The sequence below is a fragment of the Ambystoma mexicanum genome, chromosome 9 (assembly GCF_040938575.1).
Source record: "Ambystoma mexicanum isolate Mex_15411 chromosome 9, UKY_AmexF1_1, whole genome shotgun sequence".
In the NCBI taxonomy this organism is placed as follows: Eukaryota; Metazoa; Chordata; class Amphibia; order Caudata; family Ambystomatidae; genus Ambystoma; species Ambystoma mexicanum.
This window is the reverse complement of record NC_090931.1, coordinates 981085772-981104885: the sequence shown is the minus strand read 5'-3', so window position 1 is coordinate 981104885 and position 19114 is coordinate 981085772. Positions and strand designations below refer to the sequence as shown.

Sequence of the window (19114 nt, the reverse complement as noted above, 5' to 3'; positions counted from 1 at the left end):
AGCCCTACCTCGAGCGAAAGGCGGCGAAACAACGGTACCGCTTGAAAGGATTGGGAGACACACCACGCGACCTCGTCGTGCTGAGCCAGAGGAGGAGCAGGAGAGGCGCCTGGAGCTGGAGAACGGAACGCGGACTGCGGCGTCCGTGGAGGCCTACCGCGCAGGGAGGTGAGTCCAGGGTCCGTGCGGCCGCCGGGGAGGTCAAGCTGCGGCCCCCGCCACCCCCACCCCCAGTGAGGCCACACTTTATCCCTTGACTGCCACGGGCAGGAAAAGGCTCGCGACACCTACGGAGCAGCTTCTCCCCACTGCAACTGGGTGGCTGCACACACGCAAACGAAGATTGCACCCCACAGTCACAATCTGAGGCGACGCATAAGCCCACAAGTGGAACTAAATCGTGGCTCAAAGCAAGCTAGTACCCTACTTAACACTGGACCTACAGGCAGAGATGCCCCCAACTAAAGCGAAGACAAAACTGTCAACGACAATGGACTCCTACACGACGGTCAGGCCCAAACAGCCGTTACAGCAGGCCCCAGACCCCAATGCAGCGCAGTCGCAGCCGCAGCCGGAGGCGGAACCCAAGGACACAGTGGTCCTTCAAGCTATTGCAGCACTGCGCACCTCTATCGAAACAAAAATAGGGGAAATGAGGGCGGACATGCAACTCATGCGACAAGATGCCCGCAACCTAACGGAGAGAGTAAACACGAATGAAGCTACCCTGCGAGACAACGTTGCTAACACCTCAGACCTGAAGGCAAAGGTAACGGAATTGGAACTGAAAGTAGCGAGGCTGGAGGCGAGATCTGAGGATGCGGAGGGCCGCGCACGACGCAATAATGTCAGGATCCTGGGGGTCCCGGAAGACATGGAAGGCTCGGACCCCACAGACTTTGTAGAGACATTGCTCTTACAAGAAATCGGGGCGGGGAAACTTTCCCAGGGGTTCTCAGTGGAGCGTGCCCACAGATCTCTCCAAAAGCGCCCCCCCCGTGGTCGCACCCGCGCCCGATAATACCAAAAATCCTCAACTTCCGCCACAGGGAAACAATATTACGCCACTCCAGGGAAGACGAAGCGATTAGAAGACAGGACTCCAGAATAGTCGTATACCCTGATTACACCCCTACGGTACAACGAGCCAGGAATTCCTTTATACCAGTGAAAGCCAGGCTACGAACGCTTAACATAAAATACATGCTGCTCTACCCATCTCGCCTTAAAGTCTTATACAAAGGGAAGGCAATCTTCTTAGAGACCCCAGAGGCGGCAACCATGTGGATGGAGCACAACAATTTGGCCGGGAACGGAGAGGACCCTCAAGAAAACAGATAGGAGCGAAATGGACAACAAAATGAACACCCATGAAATGTCCCACACTGGTGATGAGACACTTAACCGGATACTACAAGGGACCGCACTGAGAATATAGCTACGTCGGGCAGGACCACGAAGAACCACGAGCAAATACACCGCTGACACGCCCCTTCACGGCAGGTGCAGGTCAAATGCCTACACACCACCCGCGCAGAAAGGCCTGGAGAGGCCCAGAAGGCCCGGGAGCCCCTGAGCGCTGCAAGTTAGAAGCAACTGCTGGGGGCAGTTTGCAGTTAAACATTTTTGGTTATTCATCCGTTCAGATGAAAGTTACAACCGTTGGTAAGTCTCCAGAATGTATCAACCTGAATGAAGGGGAGAGGGCTGGAGGGGGCAACACCCTGGGGGTAACCTCCCTGCGAAACATTGAGATCAGTAACCTCCAACCTAAAACAAAATGGCGGGAAATGTGAAAATAATGACATGGAACGTGAGGGGTCTTGGTACTTACCTCCGAAGGAATAGAATTAAGTCATATCTACAGAGGAAGAAGGTTGGGATAGCGCTCTTGCAGGAGACGCATTGCACAACGACATCTATGGACAAACTTCAGGAGCACTGGGGGGGACAGGGATTTGGTGCTGCCTACTCGAAATATGCTAGAGGGGTATACACATGGATCCACCCCCAGCTCCCCTTCCGTCTATCCAAATTTATTACCGATCCTGAGGGCAGGTATGTGATTGTATGGGGACACATCGAACAACAAGAGTTATGCATAGTGAACTCTTACCTACCCAACATCAGCATCCCGGCATACCTGGCCTCGATGTACGACATAACCACCCTACATAGAGACTGCCTTTTTATTTGGGGTGGTGACTTCAACTGTGTACGAGATCCCATGCTAGATAGGTCGCTACCACCGCCTACCACCACTATGGCAGCCTCGACAGCACTAAACACGCTGATAGACAGACTAGAACTGGCTGATATATGGAGAGAACTACACCCCCATACACGGAATTATTCCTACTTCTCATCCCCACATGGCCTCCACACGAGGCTAGACTACATTTTTGTCGGCAGGGAACACCTATCCCAGATGGAAGAAGCAGAATACTTAGGAAGAACGATCTCAGACCACTCCCCCCTAATGGTAAATTGGAATCGTGCTGGCCCCAGGCCCCCCATCCCTATGTGGCGCATGCCAATAACGGCCCTGAAGGACCAGGCATTCAGAGACGAACTGCAGGATACGATAGACGACTACATAGAGCTAAATAAGGGAAGCGTAGATTATGTAAGCACGACATGGGAGGCCCTAAAGGTGGTGACCAGGGGAGAGATACTGGCGAAAGCGGGTGGCATCAGAAGATCGCTACGCAAAGAATTAGAGCTGGGCGAGGCGGAGATTCAGAAGCTTAGTACGGACCCCATAGACCCACAACAGCATGAAGGCAGACTTCGTACACTCCGCGGAGAATGCTCGAATGCTTGGAGCAGGCTCGCTAAGTTCGACTTTGCCACCAGAATGAACAGGAGGCACACGGAAGCAGATAGACCTAGTAGGCTCCTGGCCTGGCTCTGCAGGAAGGAGCACCCCAGACACACCATTACCCTGATCCAAGATGAACAGGGCAATACACACCAGACTCAGCAGGAAATAAATGACACCTTCAAGAATTACTACGAACACCTATACTCCCACGAAACAGAAATATCTGGGGACTACATAGCGGACACCTTAGACGAGATAGGGCTGCCTAGGCTCTCCCCGGAGCAGGCCGAAGAACTAGAGGCAGATATTACAACAGAGGACATTGCCGAAGCGATCAAGGCACAAGCTGCGGCTAAAGCTCCGGGGAGCGATGGGTTGCCCTCGGAATTCTACAAAACTTATAGCTCCTCTCTGACACCACTCTTACATGAGGTCTTCCAGGAAATATACGAGCGAGGTATCTTACCCGACAGCATGAAGGAAACCCTAGTGGTCCCAGTTCTTAAGCCGAACAAGCCAGCAGAGCACTGCGATTCATACCGCCCGCTGGCTATGCTCAACCACGATGTTAAATTGTTAACCACAATCCTAGCTCAGAGACTGTCCAGACAGATAGGAGACATCGTACACTCAGATCAGTGTGGGTTTGTCCCAGGCCGAAATACGACCATGAACTTACGCAGACTTCAACACGTTATTGCACAAACTGATGCGATCACTGAACCCTACGCCCTGCTGTCACTAGACGCCATCAAGGCGTTCGATTCCATATACTGGGAGTGGCTATTAGCAGTTCTGAAGGAATTCGGGTTTGGCCCACGCTTTATCAGGTGGATCCGAATACTATACACCGAACCAAGAGCACGGGTAAAAACTGGGAGACATGTGTCGGAAGTTTGGGAGATATGCAGAGGTACCCGTCAGGGCTGTCCGCTATCCCCCATGCTTTACATACTGGGATTAGAACCCATAGCTATCTATTTTCGGAAACAATTTTTCGATGCCGGAATAAGGCTAGGGACGACAGATCACATAATCTCACTGTACGCGGACGATGTGCTTTTGTATGTCAGGGACCCCCACCTCAATGTCCCAACCATGCTGGACGTCCTTGATAATTTTTCCAAAGTCTCAGGCATACAATTCAACAAGGCAAAATCCTGCCTATTCCCACTAGCTGGCCTTAGGGACAGATGCTCGGAGGAGCTTCCAACACTAGGGATACAGTGGCAGACCACCAGGTTCCGCTACTTGGGCATCCAGATCATGCACACTCCCCAACTGATGCACGAAAATAACACTAATGCAGCAATACCTGCGCTGCGCAGATCAATGTCCTTCTGGGCAAAGCTCCCACTGTCGGCAATGGGGAGAATTTCGGTAACCAAAATGATAGTCCTCCCTAGGCTCTTGTATAGGTTCCAAAATGTGCAATATTACATCAAGAACTCATTTTTCCGCCTCTTAGGGTCCATAACACGAGATTTTATTTGGGGGCGGGGCAGGCACAGAATAGCACACTCCACACTAGTTCTACAACACGCTCAAGGTGGAACCCAACTCCCGCACTTCGAAAAATATTACTTGGCAGCCCAGCTCAGCTTTGTGTCCAAATGGCTAGCTGACGAGATCACATCCAAGACTCCCCTGCTACAGTCCCTGATTTCTCCACTGCAACTTAAAGAACTCATTTGGGCACCACAACACCTGCTGAGTGACACACCCTTCATAGCCACTCTGGGGAAACAAATTTGGCAAAGAACGAAATCACTAAGGAATCTAACACACCTGTACTCCCCAGAAATACCACTGATCTGGGACCTGTGTAGGTCAGACTTGGACTTGTTGCATCTCAGGACCTGGGAGAAGAAGGGGGTTTACACGTGGGGAGATCTTTATGAAGAAGGCTCCTTTAAAGAGTTCAACATACTACACAACGTAGACGGGATACCCACTAGTCAATACTTGTGGTACCGAAAGATACGCGAAATAGCAAGACACAAATGGGACACCTGGCCAGAAGAACCTGAATCTGATCCTCTCACAACTTTATTATATAACCTAGGCGAGGGGCAAAGGCCGGTCTCCCAAATATACAGCCACCTCAACGATAATCCCAACCCAAAGGGAGAGACCCTGAAAAACAAATGGGAAACGGACATTGGCCGAGAACTCTCGGAGGCAGAATGGTCCAGGGCGCTAATATTCCCTAAGGCTGTGTCGAGAAACCACAGATTCCGCTTTATACAACTAAATGTCCTGCATCGGACATATCTCACCCCGCACAGACTGGCGACATTCAACAGGAATGCGAGCTCCGACTGTCCATGGTGCAGGGCAGAAGGGGCTGACCTCATACATATGTTCTGGGAGTGCAACAAAGTACAATCTCTCTGGGCAAAAGTCAAGCTAACACTTGAGAAGGCAGGAACCTCCAAATACAGATGGACGCCTGAAGAATGCATCCTAGGAAGGTACTCTAGACCGGCCAAACTTAAGCACCTGGTGAAACTAATGGACCTATCGTGCCTTCTGGCCAAAAGACATATCGCCATGTCCTGGAGAAAGCCAACAGGGCCCAGATATGGCGCCTGGCACAGCGAACTTATCAGATGGGCCGATGCAGAAACTAAGGCTTGGGAAGACAGCGTTTCCAGATCTACCGATGAGTCCAGCTCCACCCTAGAAGCATGGAGGGAGATAGTTAGAACTATATCATACCCCTCGGACGATAAACCCCCGTGAACAGGCACTAACTAGATTGTGCTGAACTGCAAAACCTAGAAACTCATGTGGGAGGCCCCCAAACACCTATGGAAACTGCTGCATTCAAGAGCCCCCCCCCCTATACCACCCTCTACAGAAGCCTTGGCAAATGCACGAGGAAGACTGGATACGGAGACAGTTTATGTTAATGTTATCAGTTTACTGTTTATTGTTTGGAACACTCCCTCATTCTATATCTATTGCTTCCCCGCGCCCCCCCTCTCCCCTCTCTCTCTCTCTCCCCCCCCTGCTTTCCCCCCCCTTTTTTCGCCCTTCCCCCCCTCTTCCCACCCCCCCCCCTCACCTTTGTTCACTAAGATATTACTGCAAAGAGTTAGCATCATTTGGCACGATTGACCGGCTATGTGCTACTGATTTTATGATAAATGCCAATAAACAAATTTGAAAATAAATTGGATGATGCAAAAAAAAAAAAAAAAAATCACAATTACTGACCCATGATTTTACAAAGGGGGTATTCAAAGACAGGTAGCTCTCAAGGATCAGACAATCACATATGTGATTCACCCTAATTAGGGATTGTAAGTGTTCTATATTTTTTTTAAACATTTTATAATGCACTAACTCACGCGGGAGCTCCTTCAAAGAACGTGGGAAAACAAAACAAGACATTGAGTACAATGCAAAGGTGTGATATATATTATGAAACATGAGATGAGGTTACTTTCCCAGGTAGTCTGCTTAGGTACAGTCAGTATCCAAGGGTTACACAGCGTGATTGATGCCTTTACTAAGGCACCATTGGTGGCAGAAATTCTGGTGCATGCAGTTTATTTATATTACATCAAACATAAAACAAGAGGACATAGGAACAAGTCAGATAATCTTTCGCAGGGCCAATGTAGGCAAATTTGAAGGGCTAGTCATAGGGTAGAAGTGTGGCAGAGTCAAACTAGGAGCCATTTGGGGGATGAAGGGTGATTTGGTTAGAGTATGCAGGAATTTCTCAGTTAGATCTTCTGTTCATGGAACCAGATTTTCGCCTTCCTTTTGAACCTCTAGGGTGAAATTCTATTTTCAGGGATGTGGGGAGGTTTTTCCAGTATTTCGGACTGAGTACTGTGAAGGACCGCCATCTGTGTTTCAGCCCTGCAAACCTGGGTGTAGTTCGGTAGTTTTAGCTGTCTTGTAGGTACATATTTGAAAGTAGTTGGTGATCCACTGCGAGACAGTACCATGTATTCCCATCTGAACTTTAATTCTTTGTATTAGTTCCTGATGAATGACTGCATTGTAGGCAGCCGGTAGATCATGGAGTACTAGGTCTGTTGGTGCATTGCTGTCAAGTGCTTTCAGAACGTCCCCTTTCATTAACTTGTTTCCATAGTCCTGAATTAGGAGGTTCTCTTCACTATGGAGGACACGTTGCGTGGTTGTTATCTTTTCAAGGATTTTAGCAAGGAAAGTGTCTGGGTAGACGTTTTAGGTTCCAGCACGGGAAAGAGGTTTACAATATGTAAATTGTACTAGGCCATTGTGCGGCGCGGTTAGATGCAATGTTGCAACTAAATATGTGCTCAATGCAGTTAGAAGAATAGAAATGAATGTTACTTTGTGTTTTAGTTGGATACATTTTAGAGGCACAGTAGGTAGTAATACGAGCAGCAGTAGCATAGATACAATGTATTGTGCAATGTACAATTTGTAGCGCTGTGAAGTATGTAGTGGGGAGCTTTATACATGCAATAGAGGAATTCATTGAAGGAGAAACTAACATGTGGGTATTCAACAATGGTTTAGATTGCAGACACATTTAGGGCCTTGGGAAATGTAGGGTTTATTGTGGATACATGGAGACATCGCAGAATGCAGGCTTGATCTACTTGGAGCCTTAATAGGCTGCCGAGTCATGGGATTTGCAGGGATGTTTTTTGCCTGGTTTGGAAAGTTGGATGGCAGAGGTCAGGAAAGGGGGAATGGAGGTAAACTGCATACAGGCAGTTGTGATAACATAGCAAAGGGATGAATTCAAGAACTGAACGGAAAGCCATTCGTTAATTTATTATGGCCGGATTGGGTTCTGAGATACAAAGAGTAATTTCCCTGAGAGCATGAAGGCTTGTTTTTTTATGACCAGAAAGGTCTGGTTACAGGGAGGGTTAGATTGAGAGCTGATGATGTATGGGGTTGCAGGGAAATAATTAGAATGTATGCTGAAGGCCAGTCACAAATAGGATTACGTGCATAAATTCAGGAAAAATGGTATGGGCGCCTGAAGCATCTGGAAAGATTACTGCTGCTTCAAAGGCTGCTTATTTATTTCACTCCCTCCCTATGTCTTAAAGTGTTTATGGAAAGCCTTACACAATCACCATCTGGGTTAATGGGATTCTGCCACATGGTCTGAACAATAAACTAAATTATTCATGAATGTTACATATATTATGTGGAGGATGTCATACTGGCTATGATTGAAAAGATTACTGCTGCTTCAAAAGCTGCATATTTATTTCACTCCCTCCCTATGCCTTAAAGTATTTATGGAAAGCCTTACACAATCACCATCTGGGTTAATGGAATTCTGGCACATGTCAAAGGGGTTGTACTTTACGAATGTATCCAATGGGGTTTTAGAGCTAGGGGGATTTTGTATTAGAGGAGGGTTGGGGGATGACTGTGTAACAACATATTTGTGTGATTATGTTAATGTCTAACTGGGGACATAAACTGTAACTTTGTCGTTCGGAGAGAATCAGGCTAGTTTTCAGCTCCAAGTAACTGACTAGCCCCCCCCAGTCTTTAGAATGTGATAAACTTGTTTTCCTGGCAAAAGTGCTTTAGTTTCTTTGCAGAAGCCATTCTTTGGCATCAGAATGTTTGAGCTACTTCCTTTCAAAAAATGTTTTACATGCAGGGCTGTAGGATTTAGGTACGTCTGAGTCTACCCTCTAACTTTTAGAAGAGGTGTAGTGGGGATAGCCTTTAGGAAAGTATGGATACTGCCTAATGTTAGTTATGTTTTTATTAAAGTTCGGTCATCTGTTCCACTCGGCTAGCTATGTTTTTCTTGATTAGGGAGGTTGCGCAGGGGTCAGATGGTTTGCCGGAGGCATTTAGTTTCTTAGTGATACTAATCAGCGTTTCAGTTGTAATGGAGTTGAACTTCAAAGATCTAGACAGATGGCACTGCTTTATGGTGTCTGATCCATCTGATCATTTCTGTTGACCAATCTTAGCTTGAATTTTGACAATTCTATCTTGAAGGGACCAAGCAAGAGAGTTGGCCACTTCCTGTAAAGGTGTGAGTTGATTACTAGTTTAGTGTTGGCGGGTTACATTTTGAAAACTTTATATTTAATTCGAGTATAAGAGATATGATTTTGATAGTATTTTTATTCTTACAATGGTCCTATGGTAGCACCTGCTATTCATTTTGCATGCCACTTTGTCATTAGGTAACTTTGATTTCTCCTATGTGTCCTTTTAAGGGAGATCAGTTTGGCATCAAACTATTTGCTGTTGCTTTTGGTTGTGGTTTTTATTCTTTTCAGTTTCTTTGGTGCAATAAAGTCCAGTGCCTTAGTGATTCCTATGTCCAGATTTTTTTTAGTAAGAGCAAGGGATATGTTTCTGCCATTATTGTCCTTCTTGGGAAGTGTGAACTTTTCTTCAAAATATTGTATGTTGGCGTTGTTCATTTGTCTGATAAGCATATAGTGTTTGAGCTTGTCCTTTTGGGTTAGATTATTGTGCTGCTTGAGGAGCTCCCATTTATTTAGCAACAAGTAGGGTCAGACATAGTTCTACAAGTGTGGGCTGTTTGAGGTCTAGCCCAAATGAGTAGATGATGTCAAGGGCATGACCATATTTGTGCGTTCTAGCCAGTTGTCCTGGCCATTCTTGGGGAAATGTGGGGTTGCAACCTGGAGGGCAGTAGACACAATAAATGTCATAGAGATGTTTTTGTTGATGCAACTTTTACACAGTGATTTGTCAAAACTATGAGAGGAAGGGGGGTGTGGCTTAGGAGACAAAGCAGCAAGTATGGCTCCGAAGAAGCTCCCGTCTTGCCTTATGCGCCGACAAGATTTTAGCCGGCACTCCGCTGACTTAACCACCAAATATGCACAGTGGGAGTGAGGAATGCCAGACTGAAAAACTTGCTGCCGAAAAACAATGATTTCGCCAGAAACAAACCATGTGTGTTCACCCCAGTCCCGGTGGACAATATTCAGGCAAAAATGGCAGTTGCCTCGCCCAGAGCTCCCCATAGAGCAAGAGGAGGAGGAGGAGGAGTCCTAGACCTCTGCTAGGGCCGGGGTGCTTGAGGATAGCTGGAAACGCATCAACACAGCATTCATCAGCCCCCATCCCTCAGCTGAATCTGGAGAAAATACCTTGAAGCAGCAACACCAGCGAAGAGCCTCCGCTCGCCTGGCTGCTCATCTGCCTTCCGCCTCCGGTGGCAGCAAAACGAGTTTACCCTGTCGGGGTCCCAGAGAATGATGCAGTGGCCCGGGCCGGGTGTGGGACGAGTGGAGTTGGAAGACTGACTATCGCCTCGAAGGTGGTCCCAGCCCCCAGCAGCGACTCAGTAGGGGAAGCAAGCTCCCCCTCGAATGACAGCTCCCCTGCATCAGACCGGTGAGTGAGGAGATCTGCAGGCGGGGGTGCCCATACCCTCTGGAGGAGTGGGGTAGGCCCCCATGAGACCCACCTAGCACTGGGCCAACTGCAATAGGAGATCTGGGGCCCCACCGCAAGCTATTAGTGGCGGATTGGCGCCTTGTGGACTGCTCCCCTGTAAGCCCCTTGGGCTCCGTACCAGCGTAGCCCTGATACCCAGGACTTACGTCCCATCTGTCGGTTTGGCGTCAACGAAAGAGCACCGGGTTAGCCCCCTTAGGGCTCTGAACCACCAGCGAAGCCTTGTGGTGGGGGCTACCTGCAACGTTCTAGCCAAGCGGTACAAAGACTAAGAGTTTACAACATCTGAGCAACTTCTCCCACAATTCCTGACACAAGAAAACATCCAGAGGGGCCCAGAACACCAATTCCCTCACCAGTAAACAAACTAAGCCACACAGCTAAGACCTGGATGGCGCGTGAGAGGCATCTCCAGCTCCACAGCCCAGCCCCTCTGCACTGGTACAGGGAGAACTCAGAACGCCAATTTACGATGGGGGAGTCTCCGGACCCTCCCTGCTGAACTGAATCGGATCAGTTCGGGCACAACAAACTGACCCATACAACGCAGGAAGAGACCCAGACAAGATCCTACGCCTGCCACAAAGCCGCCACGGAGGACTGAAAGGTCAGGGATCCTCACAACTCCGCTCCTTGGTCAGGACAGAACACGGACTGGGCCAGAAAAGACCCCACAAGGAAATTTAACAGCCTGAAACAGTGCAACAAGTTAAGTTGTGGGCTGCAGCCTCCCCCCGAACTCCCATGCAGCACCGAGAGCAGGTAGAGGGGAACGGGGAGAAATCAGATGAGCCACTGAAACAACGAAGCAACCTGCCTAGAAGATCCAAACCGAGGGGTGTTTTCCCCAAATTTCAAATGGGAAGAATGTGAAGACTAACAAGCACAGGAGGCTCTGACCCTAGGGATCCCCGCCAAAGACATGGCAAAAAGTGGGAAACATTCCAAAAAGGTGGACATCTCCACATTAATGGGACAATCCAATCTGGAAAAAGGGAAGAAAGTGGACCAAGCAGAGTCACAGCCGACTGAGACGCCGTCGATCTCCGAAGGAGCCCTACTAGCCCAATCAGCCACAAAGTCGGACCTCCAGGTCTTGCTGTCGGCAAAGACAAATGAATTTCAGAAGGGGACAGAGGAAGTTATGCGAAAGATCTCCACGCCAGACAAGAGGGCTGAGGCAGCAGAGAACAGAACAGTGGAGGAGGAGAACAACCTCTGCGAACAAACGTTCAAAATTGGGGAGGGGCTGGATCGGATTGCAGCTCTAGAAACTAGATGCAACGCCATGGAATCCAAAAAAGCGGATGCGGAGAACCACTCAAGAAGAAACAACATCTGCCTACGCGGAATTTCCGCCTATGTTACAGATGCAGACCTAGAGAGCTACATATTAGACCTGTTTCGGTTTATACTGACATTGCCAGACAGCGCCCCACTAAAAATAGAGTTAATTGGACCAAATCCAGGCAAGCATACTCCACTCCACCGGATGTCCTGGCTAGGATCCATTTTTACAAAGTGAAGGAGGAAATTATGAGAGAAGCCAGAGCCTCGAAGCACATCTTAATCTACCAGGATCTGGCGAACATTACGCTCCTCAAAAGGAAAGCACTGAAATGACTCTCGGAGTGGCTCAGAGAAACGAAAATACCTTATCGATGGGGTTTCCCGACCACTAAATTTCACGTGGGAAGGCAGCCACAGACAAATACGCACTCTAAAAGAAGCAGATACATTTCTGGGGGCCGATGAAGAAAGCAGAGAATCAGAGAGAGACCCATCCTCCCAAGAGCCGACAAAGAAGCCCACTTCATCCTCTTGGACGAGAGTGGATCAGAGATGCAAAATTCGGGGTCCTCCCCGGAAGAACAAAAACTCAGACTGATCTGGAATCGATGACATACCATGGATAAGGATGGTGACTCTCCCTTCCCGGGCTCCCACCCATGGTGCCTGACAGGGAGCCACAATGGGGGTGTCGGGAGGGTGAACAACAAATGAGACCCCGGCACAAGAGGGAGAAACCAGGTCCAAACCCCAAGGACAAGGATCTTCGGTGGGACTGAGATTATATCCTTAACCAGTGAAATGAAGCTATTATGTTAGCGTTTGCTGTGAATTGCCGCTTATCGAGCACCTGGCCCTGTTGGCCACAAGTTACGTCGGTGGTGGGCTTAAGTCGGTTACCCCATTGGGTTAGGGCTGTTCTCATCCCTGGCAGATTTGGGTAGGGGAGGGGGCAGGGAGGACAGAGTGGTGGGAGAAAAGAGTGGGAGGACCTCAGTGGTCTCCCTGAGAACTAGAGGGAACAAAACATCAACATCACGAGAAATCACAGACACACAGAATCAAAACAATCCAAGCCCTGCCGCTCGAGCAGGGAATCAAACATGCCTGCTTAATAGCAATATATTGGAGGAGCAACATGGAGTCAGGTAACAAACGCAAAATACAACTGATAACATGCAACGTTCAGGGACTGAACTTCCTGGGCAAAAGAAAATCAGTGGAAAGAAGGCTAGGTCAACTAGCGGGGGACATAGTATGTCTCCAGAAGACTCATCTTCCACAGTCGGATGAGCAGCACATTAAATATAGTAGAACAGAACAGTGGGCCCTAGGATTGGAACCAGCCTTGCTTAGCTTTAGTTTTGTATGATAAGGTTCCGATCAATGTTGTTTGCAAGGTCACAGGTTTGTGTTGAGGTGAAGCCCACACCTCATTTGTTTAGGTAGTACAGGTTTTTTTTCCTGGATACCTTGCATTTTGTTATTACGTTTTTTGTTCTTTTTGATAAAGAAAATGATTTTCCACACAGTTTCCTTTTGTGATTTCTCAGTGCTTGGTGCACTTATTATGTTGTATTTATTTCTGTCTCAGAGTTGTTTGAGTGAGGTCAGCCGACATGTGTTTCGACCCGTAGGTCCTTTTCAAGGCTGATACAAGTTTAAAATACGTACATTTGAGTGACATTAAGTGTTTGTAGTGTGACATGGAGAATTATATCCTGATGAGCGTTATGCAGTGTGCACGGTGGTGGTGATAAAACAAAATCAAAACATAAGTTATTATAAAGCACGTATGTATAGTTTATATTTTAAACATCACGTTTATACATGTTAGGAGGAAAGAATGAGAAAAGAGAGAAAGAGAAAGGAGTTAGCAAGGTCAGCAAGGGTTCTAGGCTATGTTTTGCTAAAATTAGTGTGCAGAATATTCCTCTTACCTAATTCAATTTGTCCGGGTCCCCCAGTGGGGTTCTGTTTCATATAGTCTGATTCTGTCTGTCATTACAGCTGGGCTCCAATTGGGCCCTGTAATGTGAAGGTAGGTATTGGATTTAGTGGTTTAGTTGAGTTGTGGCTCATATGGGGCCATGGGAGAGAGTTGACATGAATTGAGTGGTGGCCATATACATTTTTCATAATCTACATGTTGATAACCGGCCACATGTGTATATGTGGTTAAAAGTGCTCCCCCTGATTTGTAGTGTACTAGGTGGCCTAAGGGTGGGGTGCATGCAATATGCTTTGTAATTGTACTAGCTACCCATGGTTGAGGAATCGTGGAAAGGGAGGAGTGAGTGGATTGGCACAGGTGCACGTTAAGTTCACGCGGCTGTGTTGGTTAACTTTTAGTGCTTGCATTACTGTGCTTTTAGCGAGTTAGTGGAGTGGCCCCCGTGAGTTGTCTAGGCCCTTTTGGGGTCTGTGATGCTCAGGATAAAGCTGGGAGTTGCAGAGTGAAGAGGTTGAAAGTTTTAAATCCATTTGTATTTGTTGGCAAGCCGCGGCAGTGTGCTTTTGCATCGTGAGGTTTGGGTGATTTGGCGAGTTAAGGATGTGGCCTCCCAGAGTTTTTGTCTAAGCCCCCTGTGCTCCGTCAGGGGCAGTCGGGGGGTGTACAAAGCGGATAGTGCAAGGCAAGTGCCTGGTTGTAAGGGCTGCTGCTGGACACGAGTGATGCTAGATTGATATTTTTACATCATAATTCTTAGGGCCGTTAACATTAATGCATTTGTGGTCGGCTAATAATATCGCGCTTGGTCAAGCGATTATTTGACTCAAAGTAGTAGTGCTTACCTGTATCTGATTGTCCGTGAACGTCGTTCCGTCTGTTGATTTGGGCGGACTGCGGTCACTAGTTGTTTTATGAGTGTGTGCGTGCATGCGCGATGCCGAAGCGAAATCCTCTTCTTTCTCACGCATGCTCGGTGGAGTGTATGCCGAGTTAAGAGTGGCGTCCTGCACATGAGAGGCATATTGCATGGTGGGAATTACTGTCCTTATAGAGTTCGTGGAAATTAAGGAATTGTTGGCAAGGACTGCTTGTTGAAATAAAGCGGTGTGGGAAATTCGTCCAGTCTGGTATCAAGCTGAGGCCATAGTTGAAGTATGTTAATAAGAATACTATCTTTGAAGTAGTACTTTTTGTCTAGTTAGCTTCTAAAGTTAGTGTTGATGGCTAATCTTATAGCTATGTCATGTCCATTAGATGGTAGGTCATCTGCTCTGGGGCAGTGGTAGCTAGGAGGGGTAGGCGAACCTGGACTGATTAGTAATGATGAGTATGGGGGATGTCATAGAGAAAGACCAATTTAGGTTGTGCAGCCATCCGGCTGTTTGGGCAAGTTCCTGTCTGGGCGGGCTAGTTGTAATATTACTAGTCCATGCCTGTACCTGGTTGGTACAGAGTCTGGGGTAAAAGTGGTTCCCTAATAGGTAACAGTCTCAGAGTTGCTTGTTCATGGTTACATATGTTTATGGACAGGGAAGTCCTATGGACCCTGGAGTGAGGATTAGGGGGTTAGCATGGATGTCTTGGATGGAATTGGAGTGAGAAGAAAAAATGAGGAGGAAGGAGAAGTATGTGTTGGAATCAATGAAAATACAGTTATTAAAGTTATACATTGTAATTATGATCGCAATTTAGTCAATTTTCCACACATCTATATCGACAGATGATTCTGGCTTCTTCCTGTTGTAGTTTGAGCATCCCGTTACCTCCTCTTGTTCCCAGTTTCACTGTTCCTAATCCAATTAATCTTATCTGGCTCTTGTCTTCCATTTGGGGATTTTTCTGCCAATGGTTGGCCAAAGGCAGCTTCGGGTTCTGTGAGTGAATACTATTAAGGTGTTCTCGTATTCTTATCTGTAACTCCCGAATTGTAATCCCTATGTATATTTTGTGGCATACACATATCAAAGCATAAATTACGTATTTGGATCTACAGTTCAAATGTTCTGTGATCCTAAACGGTAAGCAGCCTTGGAATATTGCAGTCTGTGTTTGTGTGGCATATTTGCACATGGAGCAGGTGCCACATCTCCTGAAGCCAATTGGTGCTTGTTTGCTGAGCCAATCTTTTGCTGTTATATTTTTTTGTGCTAAAAGTAATGGGCCTAGGATGTTACGTAATGTAGGGGCTCTCTTGAAAGATATGCTGAGGTATGGTTTTAAACAAGGTTTGATATACTCATCCATTAGTAGTACATCCCAGTGTTTGGTCAGGATTTTCTGTATTTTGTGACTGTCCTTATTGTATCTGGTCACAAATCTTATTGATGGGTCTGTAGTCGCAGTTTTCTTTTTTGGCATTAGGAGTGCTTCTCTCGGTATCGTGGATGTTTTCGTTTTTGCCTCTCGAAGATTTCTGCTGGGATATCCTCGGTTTTTATATCTCTCGCCTAGGTGCGTACATTCATTTTCGAAATGTTCATCAGTTATGAAGTTTCTTTTGGCCCTAATGTATTCGCCTTGAGGGATGTTACTGATTATACTTCTTCTGTGACAACTGTGGGCATGTAGCACTCACTTCACCTCAGTGGGTTTTCGGAATCTTTCTGTAATAATTTGATTCTCCTGAATCATTTTCGTTAGGTCTAAGAAATCAATCTGATTCGTGCTCACATGACTTTTTAGTTCAATTCCGTAGGTGTGGTTTAGATAGTTCGTATATTGGCTTAGTTCTTCTGGTGTCCCCTTCCATATTAGGATAATAATATCAATGTATTGTGCCACTGGACAATTATTTCTGTGAATCTCGTCTTTTGCATAGCATGTTTCCTTTCGTAAGAATGCATGAAGCAGTTTGCTAGGGATGGAGCATAGCTTACCCCCATTGCGATCCCCCCTTGTCTGTTTATAATATTCACTGTTGAAGATAAATATGTTGTTTGTTAATAAGAATTTGAGAAATTCTTTTGTAATTTCTGCTTGTTCGAAATGCGAAGCAGATTCATTAGCGAGTAGATATCCGATACTTGCAATAGCCAACTCATGGTCTATGAAGTATATAGCGCTTTAACATCTAGCGTGGCTAACAGGAAGTTGGATTCCCATTTTATTTCTGAGAATCGCCAGGGTGTGCATGGAGTCTCTTAGATACGTTAGTATCTTGGTTAGTAGAGGTTGGATAACATTGTTGATATATCTGGCCAGGGTTTCTGTTAGTCGACCTATTCCGCTCATGATCGGTCTTCATTCTGGAAATTGTTCAAAATCTTTATTAATTTTTTACAAGAAAAATAGGGTGGGCATATTGGGGTTATCCGTTTTGAGATAATCATATTCCTTGTCAATGATGAGTCCTTGGGTATGGTAGTGCTTCAACAGTTCTTTGTGTTCCATCAGCATTTTTGCTTGTTTTTTTTGTCAGTTTCTCATAGCTGGTTGGTGTTCTTAGGTGGAGAGCTGCCATTTTAATGTAGTCCGATTTCTCCATTATAACAATATTTCCACCTTTGTCCGCCTCCTTAATTATGATGTCATCATCATTTTGTAGTTCTTTCAAAGTATGGAGTTCTGTTTTGGAGAGGTTGTTCTTTTGGCTTTGTTTGCGGCATCCTTGGTCTTCGAGTTTGTACAAGTCATTGATCACTGCCTGATGGAAAGTGTCAAGGAAGTTCTCTGCAAATAGCTGTGGTATAAATTTGGATTTTCTCTTGAAATCTGGTATATCCATTGGCACCGTTTGAATTCCGAGGTCTTTTATGCAGTCTTTTTTACTGGTGATGTCGTCTTCCAGTGTGCTTAGTACATGTATGTCTTCGAGGTCACTTAATGTGAAGGAACTTAGTTGTGGCTTCTCTTCTTGTGGCCTATATGTTGTTTGCTTTGTTGTAAAGAATTTGGTCAGTTTCAGTCGACGGGTACATTTAAAAAGGTCTATCTGAATATCCACAAATTTGTTGCTGCTTGATGGTGAAAAAGAGAGTCCTTTGTTAAGTACTCTGATTTCAGTTGTTGTTAATTTCTTGTTGGATAGGTTCATAACCAGACTTTGTTGCCTGTCTGTCCTGTCATCTCCTGGGATTGCAATCTTGTTTGTCTTTGTTCGATTTCTTCCTCTAGCTCTCTTGCGTTGTTTGCCAATTCTTCCGCCTCTCTCTCTTCTTGTTGGGTTCTTGTATTTGTTAGTGGTACTGTGAAAAGTACCGTTTTATTTGTTTGTGGTTTGATACGATTTGCTTTCTTGTGTCTTTTTATTTGCTCTAAAAAAAGACAGTTTATTTAGTTGTTCATCTGTGGCTTGTTCGGTCTGCTATGCACTCTCTTCTGGGTCACTATCTATTTCAGAGCTACCTGGTGAGCTGTTTGGCGTACTTTCTTTTGATTTTGGTTTGTCCTGGTCGTATTTGGCTTGAAAGGTGAAGACCCTGCCTTCCCTGTAGTCCTTGCCATCTCGGAAGAATTTATGTAGTTTCCTCATTTTCACCTCATCTTGATGGATTTTGAGGATTTTATACATTGCGTTGTAATTATTCTCTTTCGTTGTCCTTGGTGCATCGTAGTCTTCGATTACCTTCTTGAGTTCTTCAATCAGGATGACAAGTCTTGAATGTTTCCTTTTGTCATGTTCAATTAGCAAGCATATCATTGTTGGTGATTCTTGTATAAGATTCTTCTCCCAATCATCCGCAAGATCTGAGTCTTGGGGGTCATCGAAATCTGGAAAGATGAGGATTCTTAGGCCTCTCGGGATCTTTTTTTGTTCTGCATATTCTTGCATGGTTGTTTTTTTCCCAATATGTGTTGATTTATTTTCTTGAGAGCCTTTCTAGTCTCATACATTTTTGTTTTAGATCTTCTTGTGTATCTGTATTTCTGAAAGCATTGTCTGTCGATCCTCTTGGGGCAAAGAGTGCTTTGATGTCCTCATTTCTTGACATCAAGTATTCAGCCATTTTTGTTTATATCTGAGTACAGGAGTTTTTATTCTCCCTGAGCTGGAGCACTGGTGGTTTCCTAGTATTTGTAGAACAGAACAATGGGCCCTAGGATTGGAACCAGCCTTGCTTAGCTCTAGTTTTGTATAAGGTTCCGATCAATGTTGTTTGCAAGGTCACAGGTTTGTGTTGAGGTGAAGCCCACACCTCATTTGTTTAGGTAGTACAGGATTTTTTTTCCTGGATACCTTGCTTTTTGTTATTACATTTTTTTGTTCTTTATGATAAAGAAAATGATTTTCCACACAGTTTCTTTTTTTGATTTCTCAGTGCTTGGTGCACTTATTATGTTGTTAAATATAGTAGGTTCAAGAAGCGCTTCTTCGCCGCGTCACGGGTTAAAAAACAGGGGGTAGCCATATTGCTGAGTGAAAAATTCCCCTTAACGCAAATTACAGTAAAGAAAGATCCCATTGGGTAGATACCTCCTGGCAAAGGATACTTTCTGGAACAACCACTCGCTATAGCAGCTATTTACTGCCCGAACAACGCACAGGATAGGTTCCTGCTTGATCTACTCCCAACCATACTGATGGGGGGAGATTTTAACATGGCCCCAAACCTGCAAAGAGACAAAACGCTTCCCCCAACCAGAATAGATTTCGCCTGAGCCCTGGGCCTTGC

The 19114-nt window shown here is 46.0% G+C and overlaps 1 protein-coding gene across 4 annotated transcripts in view; it reads right to left on the bottom strand.

The window, feature by feature from the left end:
* Window positions 1-19114, bottom strand: part of METAP1D (methionyl aminopeptidase type 1D, mitochondrial) — a 1748106-nt gene that overhangs the window by 544846 nt on the left and 1184146 nt on the right. The gene's annotated exons all lie outside the window — the stretch shown is intronic.